The 25,944-nt window shown below is 48.0% G+C and overlaps 1 protein-coding gene across 2 annotated transcripts in view; it reads right to left on the bottom strand.

Moving 5' to 3' along the window:
• Positions 1-3,771, bottom strand: part of ZFHX3 (zinc finger homeobox 3) — a 246,768-nt gene extending 242,997 nt beyond the window's left edge. Inside the window, exon 1 of one of the 2 annotated variants that reach the window (XM_055305892.1) lies at positions 3,648-3,771. The gene's annotated coding sequence lies outside the window, so the exon portion shown is untranslated. The remainder of the gene's footprint in view (positions 1-3,647) is intronic. The other variant, XM_055305891.1, reaches the window with a different exon arrangement.
• Between the last annotated feature and the right edge of the window lie 22,173 nt (positions 3,772-25,944).

Genomic DNA, 25,944 nt, shown 5'->3' with positions numbered 1-25,944 from the left:
ACTCTCCTCTAAGATAAAGGGGAAAAAAATACAGAAAATGTGTTGCTTGCAGCGATCTTCCTAAACCCAAAAGATTTTAATAAAAGAACCTATATAGTAGACTCATCGGAAAAGGGTGAGTGAATTCTATGTGAAGCCAGCAAAGGGGGGGGGGGAGGGCAGCTTTATGTGGGATTCTTTTCCTTGTACTAACAAATTACGACCTAAACATGCCTTTTCTTTTCTCTCTCTCTCTTTTTTTAATAGTTTGTTGTAACTGGAATAACTGGTCTTGTGTGCTGTCTTGCATATTCAAAGCAGCTTTGTAATCGGATCTGGAGACCCAACCTTATTTGCCTGAACTCAATAGGGTTTTTCTTCTCCCCCCTCCTCTCTTGTTTTGTTTTGGATTTGGTATTGTGGGTTTTCTGTTCTTGCTGGGAGCAGACAATCGCGCAGGAAGAGGCTCTGGTGCCTTTAAGCTACAGAGCAAACACCTGAGAGGGGGAGGCACAATTTGTAACATGGCAGGAGGAGCCTAAAATATACACAAAAAAAATAAAATCAAAGCAGCTGTAGGGGTTTTGGCCTCTGAGCAGCTGACCTGACCCCATTCTGTATATTCTTTTATTTCCCTATTGCAGGATTCCTGCACCTTGGGTCAGATTCGAACTCAATGTGACCCTGAGGAGAAGGCAGTCACCGAGCCCTGGAACTGCTCCATATGTAATGGGGGGGGGGGGGGAGATGAAGGGAGTGTAAGTGCATATGCATTCAGACTCCCCCAGTGTAGACACCCACACACTATGTACTTACACACACACACACACACACACACACACAATCTGTCAGGGATGCCAGGCCGCGGGGCCAGGTCCAGCCCAGCTTTCACAGCTCACACAGCCGAGAGCCTGAACTCTCCCTAAAGCCCCCCAAAATCTTCATATCTACAACTCTACCCATAAACACATGCAAGCACAGACCAAAGCTCCTCCAGAGACTTTATATTTTAAAAGTCCACAGATCTGAATTGCCTCCTCTCTGGACCTGAGCAGGGCAGTTTATTCAGAGAAATCAATAGGAAAGAGCATTTGCAAATATTTATATAAGCCCTGTGCGTTTCAGCATTAAGTAATTAAAAACTAAAACTCAGGGAGGGGGAAGGGAGGAGACACACAGGCAGAAGAAGGCTACAGGCCTAGAGTGGGTTTTCCTGCCCAAACCTCATCTCCCCAAACCACAATCCTTTCAAAACTGACTCCATGTACACTTTTTACGAAATCCTGTTCGTGCACCATTTGCTAGACTATTTCAAAATCATCTCCAAATATGGATTCACCTACCACCAAGCTTTCAAGCCTGACTATAAGTGTCTGTATTCTCTCTCTCTCTCTCTCTCTCTCAAATGCACACACAGCAATCCTTACTTTTGACATTGCTTCAATCTCTGGTGTATTACTCTCTACCGTATTCATATTTCTAAATTATTTGCACTAAAGATATCTAACATAAGATGAGAGGAGGGCCCCCAAGGTGGTTATTCAATGAGCGAACACCTACCCCTAACCTCCCCCCAATGGTTCCTACTCCCCTCAACCTACAGTATACTCACACCTTGGGGGTTTACTGAAACCCACATATGTAAACATATCTGCGCCCCCCCCAATGTACAGTAAAATGAAGGAGTTCTTAAATGAGCCACTATCCAGTGGACTTCCCCTATGTTGTTCCGGAGAGCTGGGCAGTAAATTCTGCTTGTACTGCCTCTAAATCCGCTCTAAGAAGCCGACTGAGGCACTGGAGCACCCACACTGCAGATATCGTAGAAATTTACAGTAAATGTAGGTACAGGATTGCAGCACGCTGCCCTATTGATTATGCAGATTGTGATCAATCTTTTCCCCTCTCCCATTTCCCAAGCCTCTTTCTGAAGACCTCCAAGTAAGTTGCTCTGTAACTAGCCATTCTCCCAAAGTAGGGAGAAAAAAAACAATTTTTAAAAAAACATCATAAATCCTCAAGTGTTCCCCCCCCCAAAAGGATTTTTTTTAAAATTCCAAAGTGAATTTATGCTTTGCAATTTGCATTACAGTCAAGCGATCACCGTATGTCATCTTCTTCAAAGGTGCTTAACAAACCCCCTTTTCAAAGTCACTAGAAGTGGAGGCCAGAAAAAGGCAATCAGCCTCCTTCCACATAGTCCTTAGATCACGTTTCAATGATTGAGACCAATAAAAATTGTCATATTTCCCTTAACTTGGAAGCAACAAGGGGGAAAAGTTAAGTGGGTGATTTTTTAAAGCACTTGTAATCAAAGAATTTACCCCAGTCGAAGGAATTGCACAACCTTTTGCAAAAAGTCAGCTTCCGAGCAACAGATTAATTTGTAAAGTAAAATGTTATTTTTTGAACATAATAAAGAAACCTACGACTCATCGAGTCCTTTCACGATTTGAATATACTAAGCACATCCAATACACTCACATCTAGCCTCCAAGAGATACGCAAAAAAAAAAAAAAAAAAAAAAAAGATGTACATGAAAACGCCTGGTGGCAAAGAGTGAAGCAGGGCGAGGGGGTGAGTGGGGAATGGCACGTAAACAATCCCAGATTCGTGCAAGAAAAAAAAAGGGAAGCAAGAAAGAAGAGAGAAAGAAAAAGGAAAAAGGGAAGGAAGAAACAAAAAGAAAAAGAGAGAGAGGAGGAGGAGAACGAAGAAAGAGAAGCAGGCACGCGGCGAGGTCCCGGCCCAGCTGGTCCAGGAGCGAGGCCCCGCGCCCCGCGCCCCCGGGAGCCCCTAGTGTCCGGGGCAGGGCCCCTGCGGGCGCTCGCGGCGCGGCCGGCGGGGCAGGGGGCGCGCAGGTACCGGGCCGGGCGGAGCCGCCTCGCCCCGCGCCGCTGTCGGACCGGGCTCCCGCCGGGCGGCCGCAGCCCCGCGAGCCGAGCCCCGCCGCGGAAGGCGCCCGCCCGGCCAGCGGCAGCGGCGGCGGCGGCGGCGGCGGCGGCGGCGGGGGCGGCTCGGCCGCGTGCGCGCCCCGCGCGGCGGCTCAGCCCGGGGCCCCGGCGCCTCTCGGGGTGGGGCAAAGTTGGGGGCCGGGGGCGGCGGGGGCGGGGGCGCTCGGCACCGCGGCCCCCCGCCCCCGCCGCCGCCGCCGCCGCCGCCTTTGTCTCGGCGCCCGGACCCCGGCCGCCCTCCCGCCCTCGGCCCGCGCCCCGGCCGGCCCTGCCCCGCGGCGCCTCCAAAGTCGGCGCGCGGGCCTCGCCCCGGGCGCCTCCACCCTCCCGGGGGTCGCGGGCGGCCGGCGGCGGCGGCGGCGGCGGGAGGAGGAGGGGGCGGCCCGGGCTCGGCGGCGGCGGCGGCGGCGGCGGCGGCGGCGGCGGCGGCGGCGGGAGGAGGAGGAAGGAGAAGAGAAAGAGAAAGTTTGGCGCAGGGGGAAGGCGAGCGGGACGCAGCGAGCGAGCAGGGCGCGGGCGCGGGGAGCGCGGGCGGCGGCGGCCGGGCGCGGGAGCCGGGAGGGGGCAGGACGAGCCCCATGCAAAGCAGCCCGGGCGCCCCGAGGAGCCCCGCGTCCGGGCGGCGGCGGCGGGAGGAGGAGGAGGAGCAGGCGGCGGCGGCGGCGGCGGCGGCGGCGGCGGGAAAAAAAAAAGAGGGAAAAGTTGCCACTTACGCGGTTGCTTCTCCGGCGGCGGCGGCTGCAGCGGCGCTGCTGGCGGCGGCGGCGGCGGCGGGAGCTGGCGGCGCTTTTAATCCCGAAAAGAGGCGCTCGGGCCGCGGAGCCCATCAAGGCAGCAGCGGCGGCTGGCGGGGGTCGGCGGCGGCGGAGGACGCGCTGCTGGCGGCGGCGGCGGCGGCGGCGGCGGCGGCGGCGGCGGCGGCGGCGGAGCTGGAGCGCGCTCGGCGGAGCCCGGGGCGGGAGGCGGCCGCAGCCGGGGAGCCGGAGCCGCCGCCGCCGCTGCCGCCGAGCAGCATGGTTGGCGGGGAGTTTACAGCCCCCGGAGCGGGCAGGGGCCACGGAGGAGAAGCGGCGGCGGCGGCGGCAGCGGCTCTAGGCTGTAATTGGGATGCAAAGCAGGCGGCGGCGGCGGCGGCGGCGGCTGCGGCCGGGAGGAGGAGGAGGAGGAGGCGGCGGCGGCGGCGGCGGCTGCAGCGGTCGGAGGGGACGCGCTGGAAGTGGGAGCTGATGAGTGAAAAGAAAAAAAAGTCTTTGGATCTTTATTCTGCTAATTAGTTTCCTGCAAAAAATGGCTGTGATTAATTCAGTGCGCATGTGCTTCATTACCCAGGCACGACGGGAAGGGCTAATTAGCCACCTTCTGGATCAATAAGATTCAGCAAAAAAGAAAAGGGGGAGGTGGAGGGAGGCAGAGGGGAGGAAGGGAGGAAAAAAAAAAAAAACCGGGGGAAAGTGATGAGCAGGGCAAGGAGAGCAGGAAGAGAGGATGGGAGAAGAGCCCAGGAAGAGGGAGAGAGGCACCAAAAGTTTATGCATGTATTAAAAACACATACACACACGCACACACACACACACACACGACACACACGCGCACACACACATACACACCGAGAAGTGAAATGCAGAGAAGCAACAATAGGAACCTGGCTAAGATTTTTTTTTTTTAAGATTTTTTCTTTCCTTTTTTTTTTTTCCTTTCTCTTTTCTTTCTTATTTTTTCCCCTTTCTTTTTCTTGCTTTTTTTTTTCTTTTGCCAAATGCAGCAATGTTTAAATTGAATAAGAAGACAGCATCTTCAAAGAAGAAGGGAGCAAGGGTGGGGGGAAGCAATAATGGAGTGGGACAGCTTAAAGCAAAGATTTAAGTGAAAGGCAGAGAAGCAGCTCGAGACAAAATAGAGGCCACTTTAAATTGCAAATCTGAGATTTTTTTTCCCCAAGAAGGAAAATTATCTCCCCCCCCCCAAAAAAAAAATCAGAGGACAAAAAAAAAAAGATAATATGGACAAAACTTTAGCACGTACCATGGACTAGACCAAAATATATATATATATATATGATATGTTAATTTTGTCTTCTGAAATAAGATGCAATCAATCTTCTCTGGTTCTTTAGAAGGGGAAGCAGGAGTGATGATTAGAAGGAATAAAAGGGGGAAAGTGAAACAGAACTGAGAAGGGGGTTAACTTAAAGGAAAGACAAGAAAAGGAAAAGTTGCACTTGGAAACAAGTCCAACTTTCTACCTTTTTGGACCTAAGAGAAAAGTAAAATCAATTTTCTCGTGTAAAACCTGGAAAGCAGATGTTTTCAAAACACAGGAAGCTATTTTGCCATCAAAAGCAGGGATGTAATAAAGGCAGTGAAAAATAATTTCAAACTAAATTCGTAAGAAAGAAAGCCAATATATTTAAATAGCGAGGAAAGGTCTAGAGTGGAGAAAGGGGGGAAATTATATACCCCTTCCCTCATGCCAAAAAAAAAAAAAAAAAGTCTCACAGCTTCCTCCAAGAGTTTGGAGCACAGTCTCGAAGCCAAAGGGCTTGAAATGAGAGGATGGATTTCAGATAAAGACTAGGAGCAGTACATCCCACCAGAGCCCAAAGGAGATCCCTGGAATCAAAGACAGCAGCCAGGGACCCTGCTACTGTACCGATTCCCAGTACATCAAAGCCATCACTTAGGCGGGTGTACGGTACCTCCAAAAAGCAAGCAAACAAACGCAGGAAGAACAAGAGTCTCAGTCTGTCTCTCTCTCTCTCTCTCTCTCTCTCTCTCTCTCTCTCTCTCTCCGTTTCTCTACCCCCTCTTTCAAATCCTAGCCTTAGCGTCACTGCTAATGCAATAGATTTTTTTTAATGACAAGTATGTATTTATGTAAGTTCTAAATATGAACTAGTACCACTGAAATTACAATGTCTGGAATAAAATAAAATGCAATTTGCACTTTAAGTGATCTGCAAACAAATGCAAAAACAACACTGATGTTTCTGAAGGTATTTTTAGTGAACCCTGTAACATCAGGTAGACAGAGAGCTCTCACCAAAACTTATTTTTCTTAGGGGGGGAAAAAAAGATTTTTTTCTCCCTCAGCCTCACTGGATTACTTATTTTAGAAAGAATTGGGGAATTAATCGGGAAATCTATTTGATTAGAAAGGAATTCTTCATTTTGAGAGATTTTTCCAATGCTCTTAAGAGCATGCAGCTTCTGTCAGGACTAGGAGGAGAAAACGGTTTAGGATTTTGCAGGGTTACCTCATCTAATCCTTGTGAATTCACTCTGGGAATAATGCTGTTTTATTTAGAGAGAAAAAAAGAAAATACATTTAGAAAAATCGGGGGTTTCCTCTCTATGAGCCAAATCTGGATTGCCATTCAAACTTTTCCTGGCTGCTTTTCCATGCGGGACAGTTGATCAATAAAGCCAAGTCCAGCCTGGCTTGCTACAGGTTTCACCAGTCAGTGCTTGCAAAACCTTTGTCATTTTCTAAAAATAAAAAAGCTAAAAGTTATTGTAGAAGAAGGGGCTTTTTTTTGTCCCCTGCACAATGTGTCTTTTGTGAGGTTAATGCCATTCTGGGCTCTCGATAGCCCTGGACAATGGGAACTCTCCAGGAGCCTGCAAAGACTCTGGCTTTTTTCTTTCTTGATTTTTTTTTTTTTAAGGGAAGGATGAAACATTCCTACAGTCCAAACACAACTTCTACTTTGATTAAATAAATATTTATCTTTATTGTAACCATTGTATATTTTTACCTTCAGTTTGTCCGGTTTCTGATTATTATTTTAAATTTTTCATTGGCAACAGTTAATCTTTTTTTTTTTTTTCCCTTTCAGTCCAAAGTGCAGGTCAGTGTAAAATGTAGCTGACTGAAAGAAGACTGGTAAATTCTGAATTTTTCCATAATACATCAGGTAAGGAAAATTGCTCAGACCTTCAGGAGTATATTTGCCTCTTATTTATCTATCTTCACAAATCTTCATAATTCTGTTGGTTTATTTTTTTAAGATGCAGCAGAATTAAATTTCTCCTTGTAGATCTTGGAAACTCACTTTAATGCTCTCTGTATTTATTTTCTTTTAAAAATGTAAATAGTACTAGGAGCGAACTTGTAGCTTGTTATACAAAACAGCGCGGAGGAAGTCAGTATCTCCACTGGCATAGGCTATTTGGGGGAAATTCTGGATATAAATGTATTTCATGTTGCAATATAGGAAAATGTCAGCTTAATCTGGTAAATACTTATGCTAATTTTACTCAGTGAATTCGTTATAAGGAGGAGAGGTACCAAGCTTGTATGATTGAATAATGCTTAGGCGATAATCCAGCATCTATATGGATTATTTTATGTACAAAATGAAAAAAGGAACCAAGAAATTCAGAATCTAAATCCTTCATTTAGCTGGCAAGAGGGCAGAAAATTTTAGACCAATCTGTTTTTAAGACATTTACAGTAGGGACAGAAAGTAGAATGTAGGCTAAGTATTGCATTGATGTGTATATTTCTCTGCCTCTCGCTCAAATGAATGGATACAAACACAAAGATATATGCATAAATGGGTACATAAATATACATTTGAATGACTTTAGATGTCTGCGTCTCTGTGTGTGCTGAATATATGTGCACACATATATACAAGGTATACATAAATGCAGGTACTGTACAGAGCTATGCGTGTGCTCTCGCTGGGGGTTTTTGTTTGCAGATCTGTTTGAAGCTACTTTTTTTGCAAATATAAAATAGAAGTGTTGGTTTAATGATGAAGATGTGGATGGTGAATTTGAGTAAGAATCTGCTTCCCTGCAATTTTCAGAATCTGGGATTGCAATGTGAGCAGATATTATTTTAGGTCCAAGGGCTAAAGATGCCGTGGGCCAGTCTTAAGGAGAAAGAGAGGTGAAGGGGATCTTAGGAGATCTCACTTCCAAAGAGCCTAGCTTCTGGGCCTTGGGTTTTCTTCTGGTTGGGGGGTGGGGGTGGGGGACGTAAAAACAAAAAAAAGGGGGGGGGAGGAAGGAGGAAGAAAAAAAAATCCGTGAGGAGCCAGGGGAGGTTGTAAGGACGCCTCTACGCACAACTCTAGAGCTAGATCTGAGAGCAGGGTTGCAGGGTGAAGAATGTGCGGGTCTCTTTTTGAATGTGTATTGTTATTCTAAGTCTATTGTATGTATATGTTACTGTCCTTTCATTTGCCACGACAACATATGGATCCCATAAATGCAGACATGCTGAAGTGCATCTGTCTGGGTAGTTAACACGATCCAAACATCCCTCTTCGTTCCGCTGACTCGGGCTCTTCCTCGGGGTCCCTGGCTGCACTCGGGGCTGGCCGGCCCTTGCCCCAGGCGCGCAGCACCCTGCAGTCTCGCCCTTTTGTAGTCTCCCGGTGGGATCCAAGGTGCCGCGCCGAGGAGGCGGGCTGCTCCGGGTCCGGGGTCACAGGCTCCGCTGCCGCCAGCCCCTGCGCGCCAGGAAGCGAAAGGGTTAAAGCCGCCCGAGCTCGGGGAAGGGGCTGCGCTCTCCCCGGAGCGAGGTGCCGGCACCAGCAGCTGTGATTTAGGGGTCAAGTCCGAGATCACCTTTCTCCTGCCTCTGGAAACGGCAGAAGATGGGGTAGGGAGGGAGAAACAGGAGAGAGAGGCAGCCAGGCGCGGCACTTGGCGCTCCATCCATCCGTTCCCTCCTCCCCGACCTCCCAGCCCACCTTCTGACCCCCAGACAAATGGAACAGTTCCCCTTTCTCCTAGGGGTGCAGAGTGAGGTCCTTCTGAGCGTCCAGAATTGTTCCAGCCCCAGCTCTATCCCAGTGCTGAGCCTCTGTTATCCAAGCCCCAAACACCAAATCAGAAAGTTTGCTCCTAATGCACCAGAGGGTGAGCAGATGGGTGTGGGTTTAAAAAAAAATGCTCCCCGTTTGTGGAAGACAGGGGTGCCCTTGCCAGGGTGGGGGAGTTTGGATGTTGGCGCCAACCCCGCAGACTCGGATCCCGCTCCTCCTCATCGTCCTGAGCGGATGTACACAGTGGTGTCCATTACATGCAGCTTCTTGCTTTGTGCCCACAATCTCAGCCAAAAGCTTGGGCAGCCTGGAGAATACTTTTGTCAAAATATTTTTCACGCCTGAAAGATAACCAAAACCCAAATTCAGATTTGTTTCTGAGCCTTTTCACTGGAAAAGAGCAAAGCGTCTGAAGTCCCCTTTTGTTATGGCGCTCCACGGAAGCACCTGGTTGTGGGGCTCAGTGCCCAGGTGACGTCCTGGGCACCGTGGGCCGCATACGCGGTGCCCACAAAAGGAGCTTTAATTGAGAAAGAGCTTCTCAAATCCCCCCACCAGGTTGGGCTTTAGGATAACGACAGCTCTTTTGGAAAGTTACTCCAAGGAAAAGGAGTTTTTGGTGAGAAAAGAACTGGCTGGAAATGACAGAGAGGGAGAGAGAGAGAGAGAGAGAAGAACTGGATCCCTGGGGGGACACAAGACAGGTGGGGGATGCTAAGAGTGGGTAGGGAGATGAGCGCACGAGGGTGTCCACAGACAAGGCACGGCCAGCGGAGGCTCGGTGACGCGCTCCCCAGGCGCTCCCTCCAGCTGTCGGAGCGAGGGCGAATCACCCCGATTTCCGCTTCTGCTTCCAGGGCCAAGAGTGGACCAGCTGGTCCAGTAGGCAGCTGAGGTCTGTCTTCCTAGCCCCGGCGCCCCTAACCCCGCCAGAGCCTCCAAACCACGGAAATCAAACCAAATTGGCCGCTCGAATCTAGAGAGGTTTCATCCCTGGGGCAAGGGGGAGGGAACAAGCCTTTTTTTTTTTTTCTTTGAACTCCGATTCAAAAGAGACCACAACCTACTCTTGAGTGCCATCCCCAATACAAGGATTGTGGGTATGTTTCATTCTTTCATTCTTTCTTCCCTATTTCTCAGAAGTAAACCCTTTAAAGAATTAGCCCCAAACTTAGAGCCCCTGGGTCACTGAAAAGAGTTCCAAATGATAAAGCATGCCCTTGATTCCCAATACATGGCACACTGTGAAAATGCAGGGCAATCAGTCGTCAGTTCCAGGGTTTGAGTCCGATTTCCAGTATCCTCAGCTCCTTTGCAATGGAAATCTGAGATCCAACCTTGGGGCAGGAGTCGTCTCAGAGTTGGTGGCTCTCTTGGGTTCCAGACAGCCTGCACCGCTGGCAAGCGCTGGCTTCCCTGTTGGTGACCTGGTACCAGAAGTTTGCACCCCATCTAAAGCCTGGGGCAGGTGAAGAAGAGAACTAACCTCATCTCTGCACAACAAAGTGAACAACTTGAGGGCCAGAGACCTTCGGTCGGGCTACATTCGCTTTGGGGATTTCCAAGGGCATAACTTTCGGGGGGAACGATGGAGGTTTCTGACTTGCCAGCCAGAGGCAGAAAAAAGGGGATCTTTGGGAGGCATGGGCGGCGGGCTAGGGAGCAGGGCTGTGAGCGGGCACCTGAGACCTGGCGCCCCTTTGCGCAGAGCCCGTTAGGGCTGGTGTGGGGAGTCAGTGCCCGTGGTAGCACGTGCATTGTTGACACGCAGACACGCAGGCGTGCGCTAATGGAGGGATGCGCGGCTGAGCAATCCCCCGATGCCTGCATTTCTTGCAGGCATGGCTTGTTTAATAGCCAGGGAATTGAGTGCCTTCCCACTCACCCCCACCCCCCGCTTTTTTTTTTTTTTTTTGCTGAGAAATGTAAAAAAGGGACCTAAGCCGTGTACATATTCTGAAGAAACGTGTGCATTTTTTTCCCTGAGAAATACCTAGCACCATAATATTTCTGATTTAAGGGGCGAGGGAAATCTTTGAAGTGAAGAAAATCAGTGGGGGACGAACTATCTTTTCCTGATTTGTGTGTGTGTGTGTGTGTGTGTGTGCGTGTGCGTGTGCGTGTGCGTGTGTGTGTGCGCGCACGCCTCTCCTCAAAGCCAGTAATGGGATTTAAAATCAGAGATTCCCAGTCTTCATCCTCCCTCCCATTCCATTTCGCTCTCCTCGCCCCAGAAAACATCTGCAGTAACCGACTGTACGTCTAAGGGGACGATTTAAAGAGAAACAAGGTTTGGGGCGCTCGCGTCAACTTTCCTTTTCTTTTTCAAATGAAGCTGAAAAAAAATTCCAAGGACAATTTAAGCACCAAACGACATCGAACAGATATTTTTCCAAAGCAAAAATTTTCCGATTCGTTTGTTTCCAATTCTTAGAAATAGAGAAAAAGGCAAACGCGATCTTCCTGTACACGGATGGCTCAAAATTTGGGGCCAGTGCTTAGTTAGGGCTGGGCAGGGCAGGGCAGGGCGCAGCCCGGTGGTCAGGTGCTTGCCAACCCCGGGGCTCTTGGACCGGGCTCTGGTAGCTGGGCTCCCCACAGATGTCCTGCGGGCCCAACTCGTGCCAGGGCAGCATGCAGGGCAGTGGTCCCCTGTGGGCATGGCCACCTCCCGGTTTAATTCCAGGGCTCAGCGGGGCAGCAGGAACATTCAAGGCCAGTTTCCTCTGGTCCTGGCTTAGGGCGCACCGTCTGTGCGTCTTGTCTCCTGCCCCCTGGGCTCAGTATCGCCTGGACCAGGCACTGTTCCCACCTCCCCAGGAACCATAATCTCAAAGATCCTGACAGTTTCCTGAGACACTGACCACAGTTCACTGAGCCAAGGCTTGCGTCCTTAATGTCTGGCACACCCAGCCCCATTTCGGGAAATCTTTATTCTCCTGCCGGCTCTGGGCTCCTGAGAGGAAGCCTGGGAGCTCAGGCCCCTGGAGAAGCTGGCTGGGGAGCCGAAGCCAGCGCAGAGCCGCTCCCCTGGGACCCAGGTGCCCCTCGCAGGTGCGTGCCTAGTAAGGCTCCTCACCCCCTCAACTGGGTGAGTAAATGGCCTCCTGCGGAACAATCCGAGCACCCCATTATGCCCCTGCAGGGCACCCCCAGGAAAACCAGCAGGCATGGGGCCTGGCCCCAGCAGCCACCTGGGAAGGAGAGGGCAAGTCATCGGTGCACTTCAGGCCTGAGCTGAGCTGCCCAAGCCCCGTGCCTGCATCCAGCTCTGATCCCACTCCCCACCCTGGGCTCCCAGGGTTTGATTCCCTCTCCACTGCCCTCCCTGGGCTTCCCAGCTTCTTTTAGGACACAGATGCTCCAACCCTGTCCTGTGGGACACCAAGGGGGGCAAACAGCAGCCACCACGGGGGCTGCTGGGAGCCCTGAGTCCCCCTGCAAGAAGAGGCTTCCAGCTCAGGCCAGTCCGGAATGGTTGTGCACCCTGTGGACCAGGGAGATCTGGGAGTGGAGAGCCCCCTGGGGTCCTGCTCATCACTAAGGTTGATCAGAAACTAGGCTGGTTGAGGAGGTGGGACTGGATGTTTAGGGTTAGCAAGGGCCTGACTTGAGGGGTGTCTGTGTCTGTGTGGTTGGTTCTGGGTATCGCCCTCCCTCTCATTTTGTCTGGGAAGAGAATAGGAAAGGCAGATTGGTGCCGACCCTCTCTGCAGTCTGGGAGCGCTGCAGCAGGAAGAAGTGCTCAGAACGACACTTCAGCCCCGACACTTGAATGCTAAAGGTTAAACTCACAGTCTTCAGGGAAGGGCTTCCTGCCAACTGGAACAGCGGCACTCTGCCACAGGCTCTCCTCCACCTCCCCCTGTTCCTCCCCTCTCCCCCCAGGTACAGCTAACATCAGAGCCTCTTGCTGTTTGTGCACTTCAGGGAGAGATGCCCCCAGGTGCTGGCTCTTCCCATCTCCCCCCACCTCCAGGGAACCTCTCCTTCCTTGCCCCCCCATTATGTTGCCTGTGGCTATTTGTACCTCACTTTGCTCTCGGGATCCCTGACCTATGGGTTCCAACTAGTTCCTGCTGTGGAGTTGGAATGAACTCTGCACTGCAACAGGGATGCAAGGATCACACAAGTGGACACTTGGGGAGAAGCTACTCTTGTCCCTTGTCTCTCTGTTCTGGGTGCAGGCAAACTAGAAGCAAATACCTTCAACTGAGTGCCCAGCCCTGGAAGGGTCTACAGGGACACACTGCCAGTAAGGGAGTGTGTAGAGACCAGAGTGTCAGACTGGGAAGGTTCTCCAAAAGGAACAGCCATGGGGGTCTGTGTTCTTGGTGCTCTTTCCCTCCTGACCCCATCCCCCCAAATGATGGTGAGATTCAATCCTGCACCCCTAAAAAGAGTGTTCTGGCTGGAGATCAGGGGTGTAATAAAGCAGACGAGGTTTGCTCTTGGGAATCTGGCAAACCAGCCCTCTTCTTTCTTCCCTGCCTCCCTGAAAACCCTACATTTGTTGAGCACCTACTTGGCGCTCAAGGGTGACCGGCACTCTACATGAATTGCATTCAGTTCTCTCAGTAGCCTTGGGAAACTGGTATTATCAGTCCCATTTTATGGATGAGGACTATCAGACTCTGAGAGATGAAGATCACACAGCTATTAAGTGGCTCAACTCGAATTTGAACCCAGTTCCATCTGGCTTTCAAGTTATTTTTATTACACTGTCTGCCTCTAGTCAAGGTCAGGAGAACCCGGGACTCCAGGGAAAATAAAAGAGAGATAGATACACAGTGCATATGCGCTGAGAGGAAGGAAAGAAATAGATTCTGAGAAGGGATCTCTGGTTTTGATACGGATTGAGGGCTGGGAGACCCATCATAGAAAGTCATGGAGGTTGTCCTCAAAAGGCCACAGACAGAAAGGACAAGGAAACCTAAGGTGAACAGGCCCCCAGCCCAGGATGACAGCAACATCATATCACCCTGAAACAATCACCCCTGGACTCCTGGAGGTGTGGGCCTGCCCCAGCCAGACCAGGGCAAGATCCTACCAGGCCTTTCTCACTTTCCTTTGTAAATTTTCTTTCTGTGTCTGAAGCTCAGACGAGTTCCTAACTTCTGTGAGTCAGCAGGCTGACAGGAAGGGATGATCAGATGACCAATTACTCATGAACAAATGTGAGGAAATTCAGAAAGTGGGAAGAAGAGAGGGCAGTGACATCCAAATGGCAGGCCTGCCGAGGGTCTCCTGGTCACTCTTGGGGCTGGCCCCAGGAGCTCTCGGTTTTACACTGCTGCGGGGAGGGGGGCCAGGAAGCGTCCTGCAGCTGTAGGCCTGCAGCCCCCTCAGAACAGACATGCCTGCTTTGTGGCTATTGGAGGAAGGCTACAGGAGAGTTTCCTGCCAACTCTGCCAACCTGGCCTCCCTGTGCCACTAGGTACTGAAGCACTCCTTGAGGGGCAGGGGGGTGTGGCTTCTGCAGGGAGGGGATGTCGTAATTGGGTCAGTGACATGAGCTGGGTTGTGTTGGGCTGAAGCGAGAGTGTGGAACTGGGCAGGAATGGCCAGGCCCACATGGAGGGGTTGCTGAAAGCCTTGTTAAGGAAGTACTCCTGACCAGGCAATCCAATTACATAATGCCACAAAAATAACTCTGGGCTGGGAGTCTTGTCAGAGTGACGTATTTAGTTAGCAGAGAGGGGTATCAAATATCTATCTTTCAACCCAAGGGCTGAAAGTACACTCGTGGCACTGATGGGCTCCTCCTCCCCCCCACTGAATGTAGAAGCTTGGGGTGGGGTGGGCAGGGCCGGGGGGGGGGGGAGGATGCACATTTCCTTTTCCCCTCCCTTTTTCCCCCCAGGAGCAACAAAAGCCAACTGTTCAAGGTAGCTGCATATGCTAGCTCCCAAGTCCATATACAGAGTCCCATATACTCAAATGGGTCAGGGACAGCTGAGAGCAAGAAAGGAGGGGAGAGAGTGGAAGAAATGGAGGAAAGGGCTTTTGTGGATGTTGTTTTGTTGATGGAACAGGGTGGGCATGAGTTACCTTCTTATTTCTCTGTAGACTAGACTAGGCCTCCCACTACAGCTGACCAACTGGTCCCACTTTGTCCAACACTGCACTAGATGGAAAACTGCATCCCGGGAACCCCCTCAACTCTGGAAACTGGGACGGTGGGTCAGTCTCCCTCCCATAGGTTTGGCTAAGTTTTCACAAGGACGTAGAAAATTATGACCAAGATAAGGTAATTCATTTTGTTTTGTTTTGTTTTAAATATTTTATTTATTTATTCATTCACGAGAGACACACAGAGAGCGAGAAAGGCAGAGACACAGGCAGAAGGAGAAGCAGGCTCCATGCAGGGAGCCCCATGTGGGACTGGATCCCGGGACTTTGGGATCAGGCCTTGAGCCAAAGTCAGCCGCTCAACTGCTGAGCCACCCAGGCGTCCCAGGTAATTCATTTTGATTCAAAATTATTCAAAGAATGACCTAAATAAGCTATTTTATCATAGATGCAAAGGCCCTATTTCCAGGAATTCGAAGAAAGAGGCATACGCTCCATTTCCCCCCACCCCCATTTTGGAGTCTAGAGCTTTCCAGGTGGACAAATCACCTGTTCCATCCACTCAGCTTTTCAGATAAAGTTTCCAGACACGTTTCTGCCATTCCAAAATGCCCAGAACTCCCGCCGCAGTTTGGTTAGGGACCCTTTTCTATATCACCCTGAAAAAAAAAAAAGCAAAAGTTTCATGCTTGAAACTCTGCTCCTAACGTCTTCTTGTCCCCTGATCTCTTTCCCGGGTCTCATTGCCTCGCTGGGGCACCCCGGTCACATTCTGAGCTGTGTCCTTTAATATATTCACCTACAGCCTGTTAACATTCCCTTGTTCCTAATATTGATAATCACCGCCCCCGATCCTTTTCTTCTCAGCTGCGGCCTCCCCACCCATCCTTCATCTACATCCATCTGCCCCACCCCCCAACGTCCCCCCAACCTTGGAAGGAGACAAATGAGGATAAGCAATGCCGGGCCCCAGACTCTCTCGCAGCATCCGAGCTTTGACAGGCATGCGTCCCCAAGCTCCATTCTTATTTAAAATCAAAACGTCTCTAAACTCCTCGGAGCTAATTATAAAAGCAACTAGCTGGGCCTCCGCGGGTCCCGGCCTGCGCGGTCACCAGGCCGCCCGAGGCCGAGCCCACCTGGCGGCCGCCCGCAGCCAGCTCGGGGGGCGGGGACGGGGACGGGGGAGGCCCTGCCCCCGCGGGCGCTGCCTCCTCCGAGCCCCGGGGCAGCCTGTTTACCTGGCGAGGCCCACGTGACCGACCCAGGAGGAAATGCTGAGCTCACCGTCCCCCTGGCACACGTGCGCCCGGCCTCGGGCCTCCGCCGCCCCTCCCCCGGCGCCCGCGCCTTCTCCCACTTATTTCTCTGACTCTCCCGGTCACACTTTCCTTTGTTTTCTCTCTCCTCGCAGGCTGTCTCCCCCTCGGCTGGGGCGCACGCGCGCGCACGCACACACTTCTGGGAATCCTCTTCCCTCCTCTCAGCCAGCCTCTCTGCCCCCTTTCAATCTCTTTCAGATCTGTGGCCATGGAGTCTCCACTGGTTTTAAAAATACACTTCCTCTTTCCCTATAGATTGGAGATTTATTAAAAAAAAAAAAAAAAAAGGTCTGGAAGGCCTGGAGACCCTTCCTGAGGCCCAGGATGGTTGGGAGGGGCGGGGGGTGGCGGGGAGGCCAGAGCAAGGCTGCCTCGTCCAGCCACTCAATTTCCTGCTCCAGTGGGCTTGGAGATTTAGGTGTTGGGGGTTTGGTCAAACATGCCTCCTTTATTTATTTGTTTGCAGCCTTTCTTCTTCTAGCTTCCCTCCCACACTTCCTCTCTGCTGCAGGATGGGGTGCCTGCCCTTCCCCACAGCCAGACCACAGGTCCCAGCCGGCTCTTGGCCTTGTGTGGAGGGAGCACGGGCATCTGGCTCCTGGTCTTTGCTGCTGCTGCGCCTCCTTCTGTCAGGGGCTGAGGGGGCTTCTCAGGACCCTTCCAGCCCAGGGAGCTGGGAAGACCCTGGAGGCAGAGAGGAGGACCAGTGGTCAGAGCAGGTGCCTCCTGCCCACTCAAAGGGCTATTTGTGCGGGGAACCAAGTGGCAGGGCTCTGGGGTTGGACTGCTCCCGGAAGGCTTGCTTGATGCCCGTGGGCGCAGAGCCAAAGCATGCAGTTTAGAGGAAATGTTTAATAAAGACAGGGGAGTCTCAAACTGTTTATTTATCTTTACGGAAAGGTGGAGATACGATGTCCCTGGAAACTGCCTCAGAAGTGGACTGTAAGGTGGTGAGGCCAGAGGGTAAAACAACGGGGGCCTTCAAAGGGAGTGGGCTAGCCCCTGGCAAAGGGGCAGAAAACAGACTCTCACCACCCTTTCTCTCCCACCTCCCAACCCCAGGCTCCTGAGCTCATACACCTTGTAGTGTGGGGTGAGGCGGGAGGTCGAAGGAGGCATGTGAAGTCATGCAAGAATGAGACCATTAATATATACAATGGAATATTACTCAGCCATAAAAAAGAATGAAATCTTGCCATTTGCAACAATATGGAGCTAGAGAGTATAATGCTGAAAGCAAAATAAGTCAGCCAGCGAAAGACAAATACCATATGATTTCACTCATGTGGAATTGAAGAAACAAACAGGCAAAGGGGGGAAAATGAGAGAATGAGGGAAGGGGGAGAATCAAGAAACCCTCTTAATGATAGAGAACAAACTGATGATTACCAGGCAGGGGGTGGGAGTGGGTGAAACAGGTGATGGGGATTAAGGAGGGCACCTGTCCTGATGAGCACCGGGTGATGTGTGGAAGTGTTGAATCACTGTATTGTGCACCCGAAAATAATATAACACTGTTTGTTAACTGGAATTTCAAAGTTCTTACAAAGGAGTGAGACCATTAAGTAATCATTATTTAGGTGTGAACTCATAATCCTCAACTCTCATAAAGGTGGAACCCTACTAGGAGGACATGAGTGTTTTAGTGGGCATGTTTACTATTGGTTTATGTTGAAAATCAGGAATATACCATCCTATTGAAAGACCCTAGTAAAATCTAGGGGTAGATTTCAACATTAAAATAGTACTGTTCTTCAACATTCAGATGCATTCCTACTTCTTGAAAAATGTTTTCAGCACACATTTAAATGGCCCTGGCAGCCAGTAAGGTGAGAATTCAGATATTATGAGGTCGCCTTCTGGAGAGACCTTTTCATAGGTCGATGTACAAAGCCAGTGGGGGGATGGGGGTGTCTTTGGAGGAGGTTCAGTCCTAGATATGCCTCTTCAGGCATATTAAGATCTAAATCCTCTTTAGACAGGCTGGGAATCCAGAACTTTCTACTGGCTTTAAATATTTTGTGCAAGTTCTAATTTTAAACTTCCAAATGTTATAGGCCAAGGACTCGCTGTTTTGAGTTGTCAATTAGGTAGATAGCTCTGTTGGTCAATTAAATGATTTTTGTGGTTTTAGAACCCAAATAAAGTGGTATGCAGAGTCTCAATGTCATTCTTATCATCTCTATGAATATTTATGGGACCCTGGCTAATGTAACAGCACAAAAGAATAGGGTGGAGCACAGGTTCCCAAATCCCTGTGGGTTTGAGATGCCTCTGTTATGAATTCTACACTATCCAGTTATTATCATTGTTTGTCAAACTAAAGCCCAGAATGGTGGAGAGAGGTGAATTATGCAAAAGATATGGGAGGATTTTAGGTCTTTGAATATGCCGGCTTTCAACTTTGGAGGGATCTGGGAAAGGATGTGCAGGAAGTTCTTTTCCCATCTTTGAGTCTAGCTCAGGTTCACCTCCTCGTATGGAGACCTGAGGCTGGAGTGGACCTCACCTGGCTTCTCATATTCAGCGGTCTGGGGGAGGTTTCCTGGATTAGTTGACACACACCAAAATAACATCAATAAGATCCATTTGTTTCACTGCTCAAATACCTGTGATGCTGTGGAAACGCACATGCACTTATGAATACATTTGTATTCATGTTATGTGTTATCCCACCTGCTTCCCCAAGGATAGGCACCATATGGAGTATACACTGTACGCATCTCCATAAATGCCCACGGTGCTAATTGGTACTCAGTGATGTGCCCGTGGTGAAGAGGAGGATAATGATAATGTTGATGATGATGAGGAGGATGACAACGATGATGACACTAAATTGCTAATAATGAGTCAAGGATGAAAACAGTTCTGGGCATAGAGAGATGCTCAACAAACAGAATGAATGAATAAAGTTTAGGACTTTCACTGAGTGCTTCCTGAGAAATGGTTCTTTTTTTAAAAAAAAATTTACTTCATCATTACTTATTAAGAGAAGCAATCTCAACTGCTTAGCCTGTGGGCTGGGATAAAATGGCAAACAATAACATAACGTAGATTGGCAATCACTTTTCATCATCACTGTGACTGAGATGCTGAATACTCCCCTGTCTCAAAGCAAATGACCACGGGACATAAAGTGTTTTTTGCTAACACCTAGAGCACAGATCCATTCTCCTAACTACTTGGGGAAGGATGTCAGAGAGGCAATGCTGGTAGCCCAAGAAAGACACCCATCATGGTCAAGCACAAAGGCCTGCAAACCAGAAGTAGCCATACGTCGCAGTGATGCACAATACGCAAATCAACAAACGGTTTTTAAAACATATAGGAAAGTAAAATAAATAAATAAAACATATAGGAAAGTAAAAAAATAGAAGAAAAAATTCCACAACGACCTGGAAAAAATCAAAGTCTTTTGTTAAGACCTAGAGAGTGTAAGGATCACCAAAGACTTGGGTTCTGGTCCAGCTCCACCAAAGAGAGCCGGAGGGCCTCCAGGAAGCGACTCAGTGCTGGACCGTGTTTTCTCCTTGTAAAACGAAGGCAGCAACACATACCCTACAGGGTTGTTGGAAGATCAAGTAAGATGCTTAATATAGAGTGTCTGTCGTAATGCCTACCACCTGGCAGGTGTTCCGGTACACGGTACAAATGGTTACTATCCTGACACCACCACTCACCTGTGGAAGTGCCTTACAAGCTAGATAGCCTCACACAAACCCAAGACATTCTTTCCAGCTATTACTGGGCTCTGGGCTCACTTGGGCAGCACAGACAGTCCTTGCCTCTCAAAAGTTCACATTGCTCGACTTCACTTTGACAACAGACCTATTACCTATTTTTGCTAATTGAAAGAAATCCGAAGACAGTTTTCACATATATATACAAATATATATATATGCAAAACACAAAAACAGCGTTCAGCATTTATTTTGCAGCGAGCCGTTAAGAGAGGCAACGCACACCCCAAGCAGTCAGAGTGGCCCCACCAAGCTCCTTCTAAATCCACTCCCAGCATCTCGGCACCAGCTGCCAGAGCTTTGAACTGTGTCTGTGAGCATCTGTGCTTTATCTCGATTTATTTTGTGCATCCGTTAGCAATGATGTGTCCTAAGGTAACAGAAAAGCCTAAGAGAGGTTATTTTGGGGGTCTGGAAACACTCAAAGATTTTCCTGTATAAATTAATGGTAATTGCTGCTTTGCTTTACACCATTTTGGCTTATGAAAGTTTTCACAGGAGCGCTCTACTTTCAGATAGTGGGGGAAAGAAATAGTGGGAAATGGGGCAGAGATAAAGCTATATTATCAAGGACAAGTTTTCTGCACACACAGGTACCTGATATACCTAATTCTGGGCACATGAAATGAGGAATGAAAGCAACCACCAGACTTCCTCAGGGAGGGCTTTGGGAAGATTAATAGTTAAAAGTGACACAAGTTATCAAGGTGCGTGGGCTCTGTACAGCACAGGAGATATGTAAATCCAAGGAATAATCATCAACATAATATCGTCACCATTTCTAGAAACAGATTCTTTCCTAGGCCAGAAGAGAATTTCCAGAAGTATCTTTCCCTTTTGGAATTACAGACTATGACAGATTTATTTCCACACATCTCACTTGCTTTCAGAGTTATTGTTTCCTCTTATTTTTTTCCCCCTTCTTTGGTGATAGAGAGGCCTGAGAACCGATTCTGTCAGGAAGTTCTTGGGGAATTTTCAGGAGGATGTACAAATGGGTTATATGAATGACTGTGAGCAGCGAGCATCTATTTTATTCTATAAAAAATATATATTCATAACCAATCTTCTGAGCATATCTAAATAATCAAAACCGTGAATGACAAACAGCAGATAAATTTTTTCAGAGCATAAAGGATCCTTTTGGGGTAAGTTACTATCATTTCTATTTCTTCCTCTTAAAGCAGATCAGGTAACTTTTCCCCTGTTACAAAAAGGATGTGCTATTAAATCCAGACCCCAGGATAGGAGCTCAATTGCCCCTTAGACATTAATGCCAATGCCCCAATTTTTTGAATTTATCGACCAAAATGTTGGATGGAGCAGGTTCAAGCATCTTGCTAAATAAAATATAGATTACATTTATCATTTCCCCTCAATCTACTAAAATCTTGTTACTTTTTCATGGAAGGAAATGAATCAGTTTGACAGGACTTGTTCTGTCAAGTGATATAAGTTCCCAACACTGTTTTCACTGCAGATTATTCTAGAAGTGATTTGGCAATCATTTTTTCCAGGTAAAGTTCCAGATTAGGACATTACGAACTTCCTCTTTGCTTTTTAAAAATAGAGGCATTAATCTTGCTTCTTTTCAGTCCTTCCAAGTTCTTAAAAATGAAGTTATTCTCCCATGATTTTAGCCAACAATAACAGATTCCCTTATAAAAAAAACTTTGCCCTACAAAAAAATATACTTAAAAAAAGAGGTGTTTCTACCAGTATTTAAGGCATATTTGAAGCTGATCATTCGAAAACAATGAGGAAACAAATGGTCAAAGCTTAAGAACTCTACTTTGACAGGCCCGTTTCCAGATCTCTACTATGGATTTAGATAGAATCCAAATGGATTTCTGAATTGAATGGGCTCAAGACCAAAGGCAGGCAAATTTTCAGATCGTGCCTATCTTATATGTCTCACACAAGTCAAAGCCATTAAATGTACAACATAACATAAATTACAGTTACCTTAGGTTCTGCACACTTCCTAAAATCTCAGAGTTTATTAAAAAGTCAATGTTTCTAGAATCCACACTGCATGTATACAACATTAAAGTCAGCCCAGGCCCAACTCTGTAGAGACCAAGATGGGAGCACAAAGGCCACTCATTGAAATGAAATTGAGGTCTCTTGGTATTTCTAGGTATCTCTAAGTTTTGGGCTTTCTAAGATTAATGGAGACAGATGCTTGCTTAAAGCCCCTGAAGTGGCCCTTGACAGGACAAAGCCTGATTTTTACCAATCTTCGTGAGCCTGAAAGTTAAGTTCCTGTATCCTTTCTTGGGTGCACCATGCTGATGCCCAGGTTAGCCCTGCTACCTGCCTCTCACTTTGGCCTCCAAATTTCTCAACACTGCTGGGGATGTAAGTAGCTTGAATTGACTGTATCCTCTACAGTGTTCTACAATGCAGTAGCCAATCATGGATGGTTTTTAGCTCCCGAACAAATTCCCCAAACCTGCTACTCCATCCCTTTTCGATCTCCCACCAACTGCACTCTTTCTTAACGTACAGCAAAAGATTTCAAACCCTTATGTCTCGGAACCATGATTGGAATCAATTTCATCAACTTGCTCATTGCATTACCTTGAAGTGCCTTGCTCTGCAACCTCTTCTCCACTATCAAATGCCTTTGTATCATTACCCATTACCTCCTTTCTCTTATTCTGCTTTACTTCTGCAAATCCTGGGCTCTAAAGCCTGACCTTTCCAGGTCTCTCCACTCCCCCACTTTCTATTTCTCTCCCCTTACTCCTGTCTTCATGGCATGCCTGCCTCATGACTCTCCTATCTTTCTTTAATCAACCCATTTATATTTGGAAACCTACACATGCTCTATTCTCTCTTACTTAAAAACAAAATAAAACAAAACTTCCCCGGATTCCATCAACCCCTTCTATTTACAGCCAACTTCTTAAAAGATTCATTTAAACATGTTCTCCGGCCCATGACTGGATACCCCCAACCCTGTGGACAGCTCTGACTATTGGAGAAGGCCATTATTTTGAGCACAAAGTGATTTTCCTGTAGCTCTTGCCCACTGGTCCCTGTGTCACCTTGTGAGGCCACCCAGAGCAAGTCTAATTCCCTGGCACAATCTTTCCTCTGTGCTGTCTTCTGATCTTTTTTTTTTTTTTTTAAGACTTTATTTATTCATGAGAGACACAGGCAGAGGCAGGTTCCATTCAGGGAGCCTGATGTGGAACTTGATCCCGAGTCTCCAGGATCACGCCCTGGGCTGAAGGCGGCGCTAAACTGCTGAGCCACCCAGCTGCCCTCTTCTGATCTTTCTAAGCTAGGCACTACTAGTTCCTTCAGCTGCTCTTTACAAGACCTGATTCTGAGTCCTTTGCCTCCTCATTCTCAGTCTGACTCTCTTAAAGGGTGGTGTCCCAAATTTAAATATAAACTGTCGACATCTGCTCCTCTACCTAGCACAGTAGAGCAGGGGTTATCACCTCCTTTCTTCTCCTTACCTACACTTTGCTCAATACAATTGTTGAATCCTCTTGCTATCAACTTAAACCTCTAAGATAGCGGCTTACAGAGTGTCCCTAACAAGCTTCTATTTCACAAAGACCCAGGAAGCCTTGATAAATGGAGAATCTTGGGCACCACCTCAAACTTGTGGAGTGTGACAATCAGGGGTGGAGGGGGACACCTGAGAATCTGTATTTTATTTTGTTTTTATTATTTTTTTGGGGGGACTCACATTTTAAACAAGAATGCTAGATGATTCTTAATCCACACACAATCTGGGGGAAAATTGCTCTCTAAACATCTGTTGTCTAGCCTGCACCTAACCCCCATGTTTGCACAGATGAATTTTTGGATCCGAGACAAGACATCCCATTTTCTTGCATTATATTTTGTCTTGTTAGATTTGGTTCATTGCCTTGGTTTATCAAAATCTGCTGAACTCTATATTCTGCAACATATGACTGTATGACAACTGTGCATGGATTAAGATAAAAAACCTTAATGTCCCAGCATTCAGAATTTCCCTCTACAGTGACATCAACGATGGTCAACCAGCTCTACCAAACTCCTACTTCCTCTTTTTCCCATAAGGTAAATGGATAAATTGTCATTTGCCATGTTGCCAAATGCCTCAATAAATCCCAACTGTTCTTTGTCTTCTATATTTCCCTTATCTACTGTCATATCAAAGAGGAAAATAAAGTATTCTCGAGGGTCATTTACACATGCCTTCTAGAATCTGTGGCCAGGCAATGGAGTGTAGTGTGCAGAATCCACCTTTTCCTGTGACCTTGTTCTGAATGCCTATGGCACTTAGGCATTGTATTGCAAATGTTCTTGCCCACATTTTGACTCTACTACTAGAAAGGGAGCTCTTGAACTCTAAAGTTGTGTCTTATGTGTCTCTAAATATCTTGTGGTAACTAGCACAATGTCCTACTTTTCTTTGAAAACTTTTCTTTGAATGAATGAATGAATTTTACATTTTGTTCCCACTAACTTACTTTACCTCTTTGTACAGGATGAAAGCAGACTCTGTAGTGAATACTAGGAGACTCCGCTTCTTAGGCATGAAGGAAGTGGTGTGCCTGGACAGATCTCCACAGGCCCAATTATTTCTTTTAGTCACTGCCCATTCAAATGAGCTTGTTAGAATAAAGGCATTATTTGAGATGAAGTGTGATGAAAACACTGAGAAATGATGACACAGTTTCTAAAACATCACAACTTTACTAGAATCTGTGGCAATGACCAAACGAGACACAGGAAAGTGCATTTCAGAAAAATCTTGGCAGGGCACGTGGGTGGCCCAGTTGGTGAAACAGCCAACTCTTGATTTCAGCTCATGTCATGACCTCAGGGTCCTGAGATTGAGCCCCGCATCAGGCTTTGCTCTCAACAAGGAGTCTGCTTGAAGATTCTCTCTTTCTCCCTCTGCCCCTCCCCCTGCACGTTCTTTCTCTCTCTCTCTCTCTCTCTCTCTCTCTCTTAAAAAAAAAATCTTAAAAAAAGTAAAAGAAAAACCTTGGCTTAGTGGAGCCACCTAAGTCAGCATAACATGCAAACATATTATGGGCTTCATTCTAATAAGACCCCTCATGATGACACAGACAAAGCAGATCAGTAGGACATGAGGTGGCTGGACGGAAATCTACCTTCCCTCTACATCACAACTGCTAACAGATTTGAATAATCCTCTGATATATAAGACAGTAGAGTGAACAACTATAAAAGAATGATGCAAAGTCCTGTGGTTCCTATGGCTCATGTGACTTTCTTTGTGTTCACATTTTGTCTTTCCTATGTTTTGTAGGCCAGAGAAGATTCCATAAATACTCCAGAACATTCCCCCACTGGAAAAGCCAGATAGCTCCAGGTCTACTTACTTGTTCTGCATGAGGTACAGGGCAGTGGTGGTTCTCAACTAGGGGGTGATTTTGCCTCCTTGCCCCAGGGATATTTGTCAATGTCTGGAGACGTTTTTACTTGTTACAACTGAGGAACAGGTGCCACTGGCATCTAGTGGGTAGAGGCCAGGGATACTGCTGAACACCAACGCACATGACAACCTTCCTCACCAGCAAAGAAATATCTGGTTCAAAATGCCAATGGTAATTATATCTATGAAAATTTTCAATTAAAATATCCAGTGCCACTATTGAGAATCCCTGGTCTAGGGTTATGATTCTAGTGCCAAGCATGGAAAGATTGATCCATCTCAAAGGGTCATGAAGCTACCTGTTGGGGATCTGTGAAGTAAGATGGGTGACAATCACTGTAAGATGTTTTGCAGTTCTATCATGAGGCTGGAAGACCTAGCCAGTGGGCTGGAATGGAAGTAGACAGGTTCTGGAGCACCCCTAATAGCTATAGGTTTTGCTTCAGAGTAGCTTACTGGAAAGGCTTAGTGAACTCTGCTCAGAAGGCAGCCTCCTTCTCAACAGATGAAGGAATGCAGGCTCAGTAGAATCGTGCAAGAAGCATCAGTGAGCCATGTTCATGGTCATAAAAAAGCCCTCAACTACAGCTGCTAATGATGTAACTGGAGACTTAAGGCTTCAGGAATGTGAGGTGGACATGAAGCAAATGTACCAACTGGAAAGGGTGCTGTTTTGGTGC

This window comes from Nyctereutes procyonoides, unplaced genomic scaffold (genome assembly GCF_905146905.1).
Source record: "Nyctereutes procyonoides isolate TBG_1078 unplaced genomic scaffold, NYPRO_anot_genome, whole genome shotgun sequence".
Lineage (NCBI taxonomy): Eukaryota > Metazoa > Chordata > Mammalia > Carnivora > Canidae > Nyctereutes > Nyctereutes procyonoides.
The sequence above is the reverse complement of the archived record's forward strand: the minus strand, read 5'-3'. Positions and strand labels throughout refer to the sequence as shown.